General features: G+C 46.7%; 1 protein-coding gene across 5 annotated transcripts in view; it reads left to right on the forward strand.

The window, feature by feature from the left end:
- The window catches only part of CDH20 (cadherin 20), a 250,934-nt gene that overhangs the window by 162,379 nt on the left and 76,330 nt on the right, over positions 1-12,225 (forward strand). The gene's annotated exons all lie outside the window — the stretch shown is intronic.

The following is a 12,225-nucleotide window of genomic DNA, read 5'->3' on the forward strand; positions in this document are numbered from 1 at the left end:
CTTGCCTCCCCCCACCCCCCACCCCCGTTAATAACAGCTTCAAAAGGGAGGGAATTGTTATTAGGAGAATGCCATAATGGCAGTGGCATAGCTAGGGGGTGCAGGGGGGGGGCTAGAGCTCTGGACTCCACCCCCTATGGTCATGTAGGGGGGGTGGCACGTCAGGTGAGCCGAAGGTGCCATTTTACTCCGCTACACCCCTGAATAAGGGAAATAAATAAGATATATTTGTATGCCTGTAGAATATTGTTTAAAAATTATGCATGGGGTAGAAAATGTTGACAGAGAGAAAATTTTTCTCTCTTTCTCACAATACTAGAACCAGGGGGCATTCATTGAAAATGGTGGGGGGGAGAACTAGGACTAATAAAAGGAAACACTTCTTCACGCATCGTGTGATTGGTGTTTGGAATATGCTGCCACAGGAGGTGGTGATGGCCACTCACCTGGATAGCTTTAAAAGGGGCTTGGACAGATTTATGCAGGAGAAGTCGATCTATGGCTACCAATCTTGATCTTCCTTGATCTCAGATTGCAAATGCCTTAGCAGACCAGGTGCTCAGGAGCAGCAGCAGCAGAAGGCCATTGCTTTCACCTCCTGCACGTGAGCTCCCAAAGGCACCTGGTGGGCCACTGCGAGTAGCAGAGAGCTGGACTAGATGGACTCTGGTCTGATCCAGCAGGCTAGTTCTTATGTTCTTATGTTCTTATGCAAGTTAACTAAGAATTAGTGACATGATGTAAGTGAAAATTATCAAGAAAGAAAACACATATCCATAAAGGTGATTTATTCAGGTGCCCTTTTTTGCACAACCCTCAGGTGGTGGCTGGAGATCTCCCATTCTCACAACTGGTCTCCAGGCAATTGGGGTCAGTTCACCTGGAGAAAATGGCTGCCTTAAAAGGTAGAGTCTGTGGCATTATACCCCATTAAAATCCCTCCCCTCCCCAAACCTCACCCTCCTCAGGCTCCATGTCCAAAGTCTCCAGGTATTTCCCAACCTAGATTTGACAACCCTACAATGAAAACATTTAAAGAGCTAAAGTCAAACTTCCTGTGTAATATGTGGTTTGGCCCTCAATGATTCATAAGAACATAAGAACATAAGAACAAGCCAGCTGGATCAGACCAGAGTCCATCTAGTCCAGCTCTCTGCTACTTGCAGTGGCCCACCAGGTGCCTTTGGGAGCTCACATGAAGGATGTGAAAGCAATGGCCTTCTGTGGCTGCTGCTCCTGAGGACCTGGTCTGTCAAGGCATTTGCAATCTCAGATCAAGGCATTTGCAATCTCAGATTCAGTTGATTCACCCCTTCCCTTTTCGCTTTCTATTTTCTTGCAATATTTTTGTAAAATCTCAGGAATGGTAGGAACTATAACAGTGGTGGTGAACCTATGGCACGGGTGCCAGAGGTGTCACTCAGAGCCCTCTCTGTGGGCACGCGCAAATAGAGTCCCCCCCACACACACACATCTAGGCTGGCTTGGTCCACTGGGCTTGATTATTAGCATTATTATTATCATTAGCTAATTGAATATTAGCATTATTAGCATTAAACCTAAGACCTAGTTTTGGGGAAGCAGTGTAGGTAACCCTGTTACGTGCTGTTAAACCCCACTGATTTTCATGTGAAGAACTAAAGCGTGATTTTCATGTGAAGAACTTTTACCTGGGAGTAAGCTCAGTTGCTGGCAATGGGGCTTGCTTCTGAATAAACCCTCCTAGGGTCATGATTCACCCGTTGGAAGAAAGCAAAGCCACAGACTACCACCAAGCTTACTTCTGAGTAACACGTGCCTCAGAGCCAACCGTTTTTTCTAAACTAAAACCTCAGTATTCAGGTTAAATTGCCGTGTTGGCCCTTTGCAATAAATAAGCGGGTCTTGGGTTGCAGTTTGGGCACTCGGCCTTGAAAAGGTTCACCATCACTGAACTATAATGTAATTCAATTGCTGGTAATGTATCCGTTGCTCCTGAGACTGATATGGGAGCCACCGAGATTTTGGTGAGAACCACCACAGAACTGGGTAGAGGGGAGGAAATCATGCCCCCCCCCCTGCACTGTTTTTCCTCTCATAAATGCCACCAAAGGGTGCTTAGGCAAATAATGCCCCTTAGTTCTGCTTGGGAGAGAAAAACATCTCAGGGGAGAAGGCAAAATCTCCTTCTCTCCCCACTCCATCCCCATACAATCGTAGTCCCAAAAAGAACTGGGCAGTCCAAAAAGAATGGCGAAGTCTAAAAGAGTTCCAGGCTGGCAGCGTGCTTTTAAAATGGCGGATTGTCCCTGGGGTAATCCTTGGGATGCTAATGACATGTAGATGCAGCCTACCAGATCCCTGGAGGGAGGGCAGAGCAAAAATGTTGCAGATATGTGACAGGTGCATAAACGTCATGTGCATCTAGGCTAGGCTGACCAGCCGTCCCGCTTTTGGCGGGACAATCCCGCCTTTGCATAATTTGTCCCATCGGCCCCACAGGTTCCCTTTGCTTTCGTATTGTTCCCATATTTTGGAGGCTGCTGCACTGCTCTTCTGGGGCATTGCCAAGCGCAGTGCGGCAGCTCTCCCCAAGACGTGCGGCGTCGTTTAGAAAGAGTTGGTTTTTTTTGGCATCTGTGCCGCTTTGCCGCCCTGTGACAGGGCGGCAAACGGCAGCGCCCCAGAAGGCCGTGCGCTCCTGTGGTCGTGCATGCATGCGCACGTGGCCTCAGGAGCACTGCCTTCTGGGACGCTGCTGTTTCAGCAGGAAACGGCAGCGCCCCAGAAGGCAGTGTGCTCCTGCACGCGCAGCCGCCTACCCCCATCCCGGGTTTACAAGGTTGTCCATCTGGTCACCTTAATCTAGGCAACAGTGCCTGCTGTAACCTCACTGATGATGAGCAGTGCCACATTTCTTTCTTTTTCTGCTACATTTGTCATTCCGTTTCCTGTCGAAAACCAGAGGGATGTTGTTGGAGTCGTGAGCTCCTCTTTACGGTGCATTCATCTTCCCTGTTTAATTGGGAGATGAAAAGGTTTGCAATAAAATGGGACTGCTTCAAGGGCAGCCCTCCAAAACTGACGGTAGAAACCGGCTCCTCACAATGCCGCCATCTGGTTACGATGGATCAGATAGGGTCATGATTATCAAGGTCTAGGGCCAAGCTTGTGAAATGGTCAATTGTTTCCAGCATTTCGTGCCTATAAACCAGTGATGGTGAACCTTTTTGAGGCCGAGTGCCCAAACTGCAACCCAAAACCCACTTATTTATCGCAAAGTGCCAACACGGCAATTTAACCGGAATACTGAGGTTTTAGTGTAGAAAAAACGGTTGGCTCCAAGGCACGCATTACTCGGGAGTAAGCTTGGTGGTAGTCAGTGGCTTTGCTTTGAAGCAATCGTGCAATGCTTCGAATGGCTGAATTACAACCCTAGGAGGGTTTAGAAGCAAGCTCCATTGCCAGCAACCGAGCTCACTTCCAGGTAAAGGATTGTGCTTTAGTTCTTCCCATGAAAATCAGTGGGGTTTAACAGCACTTAACAGGGTTACCTAAATGTTGTGCTCAGAAGCCCAGGCCAGCCTAGATATGTGTGAGTTTGGGGGGGATTTTCCGCACCCCCACATGACGAACTCTGTGCACGCATGCCCACAGAGAGGGCTCTGAGTGCCACCTCTGGCACCCGTGCCATAGGTTCGCCACCACTGCTATAAACTATACCTAGCAAAATCCTTCCCTTCTCTGGCCACCTCTGGTATCTCATTAATGTTGGCTCGATTAAAGAGGGACAAAAAAAAATAGTGCTTTCAACACATTACAGTATAACAAGACAAATCTGACTGTATGTTTAAATGGAGCTGTATTCTTCCCCTAGATTAGTCCCCGATGGTCTCATTGATTTTGAACAGAGGGTTTTTCCCCCAAGGTTGCAATTTAGCTAAGACCATTTGCCACAGTAGGGACTATTGGCTTTCAGTATCTAAACCCTTTCAAATCCTGTATATGTAAAGCCAGAAATATATTTCTGGAAGTGTATCTTTAAAAAAACACACACACATTTTTAAAAATTCACAAATGAGAGCGAGCGTGGTGTCAGAATTGCTGTGTCAAGCAATTTTGCAGATAAGCACACATGAATTTTATTTTTGCAAACATAGCTTTTCTTTACCTCCTTGCAGCCGTACCTGTGCATGCAAATGAAAATGTTTTTTTTAATATTGAGAAAAGCATGTCCAATTTATATTAGTAGAGCTCTCATTCAGCTCTAAAGAGAAATGCCTAAATATAATCCCAGACATTTCAATGCCTATTAAATGATGAACCAAAGCTTTTTTTTAATCTTGTACATTTTTTGTGAAAAAGTGCATTTTGTTGTGAAGAAACTCACATTATTTTGGAACTGTCCTTTTCAAAGTCTCTTCCTTCTTCTTTGCTCTCGTGGTCTTTTCACACTTCTGTTCAATCCTGTTGGTTGCAGCGACGCTTGCGACTCTGCCAATGACATCATGGGGCTTCAACTGACATCATGTTGTCATGGGTGCTTGTAAACAAAGTCACATGGGATGGCACAGCCAGTCATATTATACAGCAGCGAGGGCAAATCAGGACAAAGAAGCAGGGTAACGATGCCAATAGGAAGCAGCAGCCGGGCAAACAAAACTGTGCCAGGCAACATCAAAACAACACAGCGGTTCAATTCTGTGACTATAGTTTTGCAAAGATCGGATTGGCTGTATCAAGTGTGCTTTTAAAGCATAGCTCAAAATTAGAGAATTTTCAGGCACCTCAGCCAAATCTTCACCAAGAGCAGTTAAAGAGTAAGTGGTTGTGAATCAGTGCTCAAAAGCTATAATAATTTCCTCCTCTTGGCTCCCTGACTGGTAGCTGCCACTTTACGAAGCCGAGAGAAGTAGGAAGTTTCCATTTTTTAATAAACTGTACGTAGTGATGGGCAGAAATTTCATCCACCTCCCGTATCAATCTGGAGCGTCTTCTTCGTTTAATTCTCAGTCGTTCTCCTGTTTAATGTGAAATAACACATTTTTTTCCCAAGATACCACTCCAAAGCTCAGACTCTTTTCTGCTGGTGACATCATAGGAAATGTGATCGGGCCTGAGAGCCCCTGAGACACGGATGAATACATGAAGCTGCCTTTGGCTGCTAACTGGTCTAATTAAACATCTTTGTTAAGCTCGTACTTATTTGTTTTTGCATGGACCAAATTGTGCAGCTAAGCTTGGCCATATATGGTGTGCGGTGGTTTCATTTGTACAGTAATAATTATGTATGCATTTACTACAATTTAAAATGGTAGATTTTAAAATCTTCTACACTTGTAAAAGGCCCATAGTACCCTACCTTATACATACAGTAGCACAATTACAATACACAGAACAGTCTTATGGAACACTTTGTTGATCCTTAAAAACAGACACGATTCAGCCAAGCGGCCTTCCTCAGTGGTCAGAAATAATACATTTGAGCTAATTCATTTGCTCCAGACTAAAATAATGTCCTATGACTGAGGCAATATAAGATTTTGCCCTAGCAGAAATGGCCATGATTGGCACATTGTATTATACTCTTTAAAAGGGCGTGGGTTTGTGTGGAAGATCTGGGTGCCAATATAAGAAGTCTCTAACAGTTGGCTTCAGCCACAAAAAAAAGTGCTACGATTTCAATTTGTAGTCTGCTAGCTAAACACTGTATTACTGTATTACTTTTGGCCATTGAGGAAGACCAGTTGGCCAAAATGCGCCTGTTTTTAAGGGTCCAAAAAGTGTCCCATAGGATCCTTCTCTGTATTGTAATTGTGAGTAAATTGTACGTATAAGGTAGGCTATTATGGGGCTTTTACAAGTGCAGGTTTTAATTTGTAATAAATACATATGTGGTTTTGAAATGTGGTAGGTTTTTTTTTTTAATTTAGTAGCCCCTTAAACAATTTCTTGTCTATTTAGGTACTTAATTCTAGTTTTGCAGTGTTATGTTTGTCATCCTCTTTTTTTTTGTGCGATAATAATGATGTCCAACGAATATGCAGAAATGGAAAACTGAGAAGTCAGTCTGTCATGGAGGGAGTTGCATTCAAGGACTGTCATGGAGGGAGTTGCATTCAAGGACCAGGGGAGGAGCTGATGCTAGTCAGCTTCCACCCAGAGGTGGGATCCAGCAGGTTCTCGCAGGTTCCCGAGAGTAGGTTACTAATTATTTGTGTGTGCCGAGAGGGGGTTACTAATTGGTGATTTTGCCATGTGATTTTTGCCTTAGTTACGCCCCTCCTCCGCTCCTCAGCAGTAGCGCGCAGAACTTGAAGCAGTCTAGCAGGAGGTGCACCAGCGTGCGTGGCAGCCTGCACCTGCGTGCATTCGTTTCCTGCTCAAGGACTAGTGCAGTGGCTGTGTCCTTGCCACAGCCCCACCCAGAAATGCCACGCCCCCGGAATGCCTGGCCACACCCCCATCGTGCCCCGCCCCCCCCATTGGTGCTATGCCACAGTTTGAATCCCACCACCATGGGAACCTGTTGCTAAAATTTTTGGATCCCACCACTGCTTCCACCCATCCATTAACCTCATTACACTAGTGGCTGGGGCTATTACAATAGTGGCATAGGTCCATTAAGTCCAGTACGGGCTTTATGGCAGGAGGAAGGCTTTGTTGTGAGCTCCCCATGCCACTGGAAAGCCCCCCTTGGGAATGGCAGGGTGGTGTGGCCCTTGCATGGGGTTGCCTGTATCTTTCAGGCACCAGTTACTGTTATCAACTGTTTCCCCAACCATGCCTAGAGAAGGGGAAATCTGCATTAAAAACAGTTCCAGGAAGGAATAACACAAAACCTTGCAATCTCTGTATACCAGACTGGATCTTGCTACGGGTACATAAAAGTATGAAGAAAAAGAGTGAGAGAGTAATTGTAAACACAAATAACTTTATTGCATCCAACATTTAAAAAAATAAAATGTAAAGAACGTACGCTAAGCACCTGAGAACTTATTCCCTACGCAATCGCACATGCACACACATCAACAAGAGGGTGCACTTATAAAAGGTGGAAGGGAGGAAATTGGGAAATATTAGGGAAGGGGTATATCATACACCACCTTAAATCTGGGGCTTGGAATCTAGGGATAGATGCAGCCGAGGTCCAAGGAACAAAGTGAGGAGCCAGCAAGGAAAAAGGCTGTGACGTGCAACAGGAAATCAGAGTTCTCACCAGCAGAGATCTGGACAAGAGATCTGAGGAACTACTTGCTGGTCTGTGGGAGGGCTTTCTTTTATGGACAGAGGATCTCCAGAGTAGATGGAGGTTCCCATTCCAACTTTGGATTAAGGTAAGGTGACCAGATGGTCACCTTTGTGAACCGGGACAGGCGGGTAGGTGGGCGGCTGCACGCATGCGGGACAGGGCGGGAAACGGCAGCGCGCCAGAAGGCCGTGCTCCTGCGGCCGCGCGCGCGGGAGGCTGCCGCACTGCCTTGCGCCCCAGAAGGCAGTGCGACAGCCTTCCAAAAATCGGGACAATTGAAATAACCCGCGGGACGCGGGACAAATTGTTTGAAGGTGGGACTGTCCCGCCAAAAGCGGGACGTCTGGTCAGCCTAGATTAAGGAAAGAAGAGAAAGCACAGCTTGAACTTCGGTAAGCAGCCTAAATGCAGAAGAAGCCAAATAAAAGTCAAAAAGAGCACTTTGCCTCGTACTGTCTGAACATTCTCGTTTAGAATACAGATCTCATCTCGTGGTACAACCTTGATTGCAGACGGGAAATGCTGAGTCTACATTGTTATTTCGACATTTTGGTTGTCTTGATCCATTCCAGAACAGCACACGGGCAACAAGCTTAGAACAGATTCCTTAGCTAAACAGAAAACAAAATAATATGCCTCTGCAATTACAGCTGCAGTATTGCTGATTCAGGGTATGACCTACACCACATCTTCTGAATTCAATAAAAGCAGGAGCAGAGTTTATGTAGGCCAAAAGCGGGATGCTGACAGGTTGGGAAGAACAACATTCCCCAAAGATTTATTGTGCCACAAGGTCACGCTGCCTGCTTGACGTGACTTAGCATTCACCTTTGCAGTCAATAAAGCCCCACTCATAAAGAACAAAAGAGAGTTTAATTCCTCGTGGGAATTTAAGATTGATCAGACAAGAGGCATAATGCAGTCCATTTGTTCATGAATCGCAAAAAAATTACCTCATATTTATAGCATTTTTTCTAAGCCTGAGTCTGTATGTAACAAGACTTTGGTCCAGTGGTGGGATCCAAAAATTTTAGTAACGGGTTCCCATGGTGGTGGGATTCAAACTGTGGCGTAGCACCAATGGGGCTGGGCGGGGCACAACAGGGGCGGGGCCGGGCATTCCGGGGGCGGGGCATTCCTGGGCGGGGCTGTGGCAAGGACGCAGCCACTGCGCCGGTCCTTGGGCGGGAAACGAATGCACGCAGGCACAGGCTGCCATGCACGCCGGTACACCTCCTTCTAGACTGCTTCAAGTTCTGCACACTACTGCTGAGAGGAGGGGTCTAACTAAGGCAAAAATCACGTGGCAAAATCACCAATTAGTAACCCCCTCTCGGCACACACAAATAATTAGTAACCTACTCTCGGGAACCTGTGAGAACCTGCTGGATCCCACCTCTGCTTTGGTCCTTTCTGAGCAGCACAAATAAAACGTTCTGAAGACGTTAAAAGAAGCATCTTGGGAAGGAACTTTGCACAGCTTTTTCCCAAAGATGCCTTCAGGACATGTTATTTCAGCTCAACCCCTCGTTTTTTGAAAAGGCTAAACTATCGCTCTTTTACGACTGGCCCCATCCTTCAGCCAGTTTGTGGGAGCAGCAGTGGCGTAGTGGCTAAGAGCAGTGCACTCTGATCTGGAGGAACCAGTGGCTAAGAGCAGTGGCTAAGAGCATCTGGAGGAACCAGGTTTGATTCCCAGCTCTGCCGCTTGAGTTGTGGAGGCTTCTCTGGGGAATTCAGATTAGCCTGTGCACTCACACACACGCTACAGCTGGGTGACCTTGGGCTAGTCACAGCTTCTCGGAGCTCTCTCAGCCCCACCCACCTCACAGGGTGTTTGTTGTGAGGGGGGAAGGGCAAGGAGATTGTAAGCCCCTTTGAGTCTCCTACAAGAGAGAAAGGGGAGATATAAATCCAAACTCTTCTTCTTCTTCCCTAGAGTGGGAACCCCTACAGCTTGTGCTGAATGATTTGCTTTATCAATTTAGCTACAATCCTACAAGAAAGGAAGTCCCCCTGCTTTCTCTGTTCTTTCCTTCTGCATAAATCTGTTCTCTGTCCGCTTTCAAGGCTTTCCGATCGCCCTGTTTTCTTCTCAGACGGAAAAGATGGGAAAAGCGAGCGGGCTTTGCCGGAAAGAAATCTTCCTCGACTTTATTCTGACAGTTACCAGTTGTGCTTCCATAAACCATTTGATCAAGCCTTAAGTGATTTTCCTCGTAATATTTTCCATTCTTTCACAAGGCAGAGGTGTTCGGCAGACATGTAACTAATTGAATCATTCTTTGCGGCTTTTGTAAAAGATAATTGATACTGTATTTGCTCGTCTGTGTGCCGTTGCCTCCCAAATTATCAATGCCTACTCAGAACTAATTAGCCGCCACACAGTGTGCTAATTCACTAATTCCCTTTAATATTCTGGGATGCATTATCATTGGTAGCAGCTGTGCTGGTGTGCATATTCAGATGTTCCAAGCTGCTTACCTTTGGCTGCTCCCTTTCAGCGGCTGTTAAAACTTTCTCGTTTCCCGAAAGATGTGTTTTTGTTCTTTCCCTGTTCGTGGTTGTTATGAATTTCTGTGAAATCAGTACAATGCTCTGCTGTCAGACGGCTTTCCTACATTAGATGTAACCTTATGTTAATAATGAAATATTAATCGGGGGCAAAGGGAACTGTCATAAAAGATGCAAAGAAGCAGTTGCTTGTTTTCTGATCAATGCAATCCTACTAATAGTTTTGCTTCTTTTCTAGACATCTTTTGAAAAACAAGTTGCATGCAATTGCCGCTGCTGAGCATGATTATGATTTACTAGTAAAAAGTCTGTCAAGAGTTGGGGGGGGGGTTGTTCCTGTTAGTGTTGCTAACCTCCAGGTAGCACCTGGAGATCTTCCACTGTTACAATCTCCAGACAACCCAGAGCAGTTCCCCTGGACAAAATGGCTGCTTTGGAGGGGGTCTGTATGGCACTACACCCTGCTGAGATCCCTCCCCAACCCCCATCCTCCTGAAGCTCCCCCCCCCCAAATCTCCAGTTATTTCTCACCCCACAGCTGCAGAGAAGTAACGGGGGGAAATGGCACCCAGAGACAACACCTTCTCCGGGTGCCCCCCACACCTCCCTCATGCTCGGGGGCAGGGGTTGGGGTGCCACTCCCCAGCCTCCATGCAGGCTGACTCCTGTACAGCTGGCTCCTGGGGACATCAGAAGCCAACCTGCATGGAGGCCATGGGGTAGGGCTCAGAGGGTGGGCCTTTGCAGTAGAGGGTGGCCCCACAGACACCACAGATGCCTGCCACCGAGCCCCCCTCCTGCAGGCTGGCTCCTGAGCTGGCCTGCAGGGAGGCGGGGGTGGGACTCAGTGGCGTGCAGCTGAGGTTCACACTGTTTTGGTCACATGAGGGCACCCCCTACACATGACCGAAAGGGGTGCACCTAGGGACATGGGTGGCCCCATGTTCCCATGCCCCGTACGCCTCTGCAGAGCTGGCAACCCTAGTTTCGGTCCTTTTCTCAAAAGTACTGCCCTGGGTTTTGACTCCTACTTTCCCCCTTCTCATTAGCCATAGCAGTCATATGCCTGAGCTGGAGCAAGGGATGAGGCCTAGCTACGTTTACAGACTACGCTCAATAATCCCACTTGAGCACATCTCCCGACGGTTTCATATAGCTGTGTAAAAATAAAGTATGGGAGAGAAAGGAGAACCCTGAGGGATCCCACAGGATGTTTCCATTGGGGAAGAATGCAGTATTTCAGCTCTCTCTGGAACCTCATCTCCAAGAAAAAAATGGAAGTCCCCCAATGCTGAAAAGAGATTACAAAGGTCCATAGTTGATAGTATTGAAAGTCACTGCCAAGGTACCGCAGCCTATGACTCCAGAGCCAACTGTGGTTGAATAAAGATCCAGATACTATTCTTTTTAAAAATGAAATATCTAAATTAAGTTGTAGTGGAGGGGTAGGTGGTTTGCTAGAGTAACCTTTATGTGACCACAATCGTATGGGACTCGAGATACTCTAAGAACTGCTTTACAGACAGGAAAATGATAGAGGTGGACGTTTTCCAGTAATGGAAGCATGAACTATGCAGAGATGTCTGCCAGGCAGTAAAGCAGTCGCTCAGGGCATCCCCACATATATTTCACTGAGACCGCATGTGTGCCACTTCCTAATGGAGGATTTGCAGTCACCAGTGTTTGGGCTGTATAAACTATACAGATTATTAATCTCAATGTGTAAATTGTATGTTTTGCTCTGAACTTTGATTGAGTCCAGATGTTTATAAAAGGTTGCTTGGGACAGTCAGCCGGTGGATTGTCATGGAATCGTCTAAGGCACAGGTGTCAAACTCGCGGCCCTCCAGATGTTCATGAACTACAATTCCCATCAGCCCTTGCCAGTATAGCCAATGCTCATGTTGGGAGGGACTGGTGGGAATTGTAGTTCATGAACATCTGGAGGGCCGTGAGTTTGACACCCCTGATCTAAGGTGTTTTCCCCACGGACAAAATATCCTGGGATAAGGAGGTGAAACATCCTGGTTCAGGCATGGCTTCCACATGGCTTCTGGGCCTCACTTGGGACCACCCCGCAAAGTTCCCCTTATCCCACAGCTTTAAAAAAACACGATGAAATTGGCGGTTCTTTTGAAAAAGCCCACGCTGATCCCGCTCCCCTGCAAACACTGTGGGAAACGGGCTGGTTTATCTCTAGCTTCACTGCCTGCTCTCCCCGCCCCCTAGCTGCAGCCAATAAGAATGTCAGGAAAACGGAATCTACATAAACTACGTAAATGTACGCAAACTACATAAACTGCGTAAACATAAACGTTCATGTGGAAAATGAAAATAAACCAAGGGCTCTTGCATAATTCACTGCAGTTCTTCCTCCTGGCCTGAACACACTGATGGGTAGCCGTGCGAAGGGAGAAACCAGGACAAAAACAGCCTGGGATATATGATCCCAGGTCTAGCCCAGGATATTTTGTCCTTAG

The sequence above is a fragment of the Sphaerodactylus townsendi genome, linkage group LG09 (genome assembly GCF_021028975.2).
Source record: "Sphaerodactylus townsendi isolate TG3544 linkage group LG09, MPM_Stown_v2.3, whole genome shotgun sequence".
NCBI classification, from domain to species: Eukaryota; Metazoa; Chordata; class Lepidosauria; order Squamata; family Sphaerodactylidae; genus Sphaerodactylus; species Sphaerodactylus townsendi.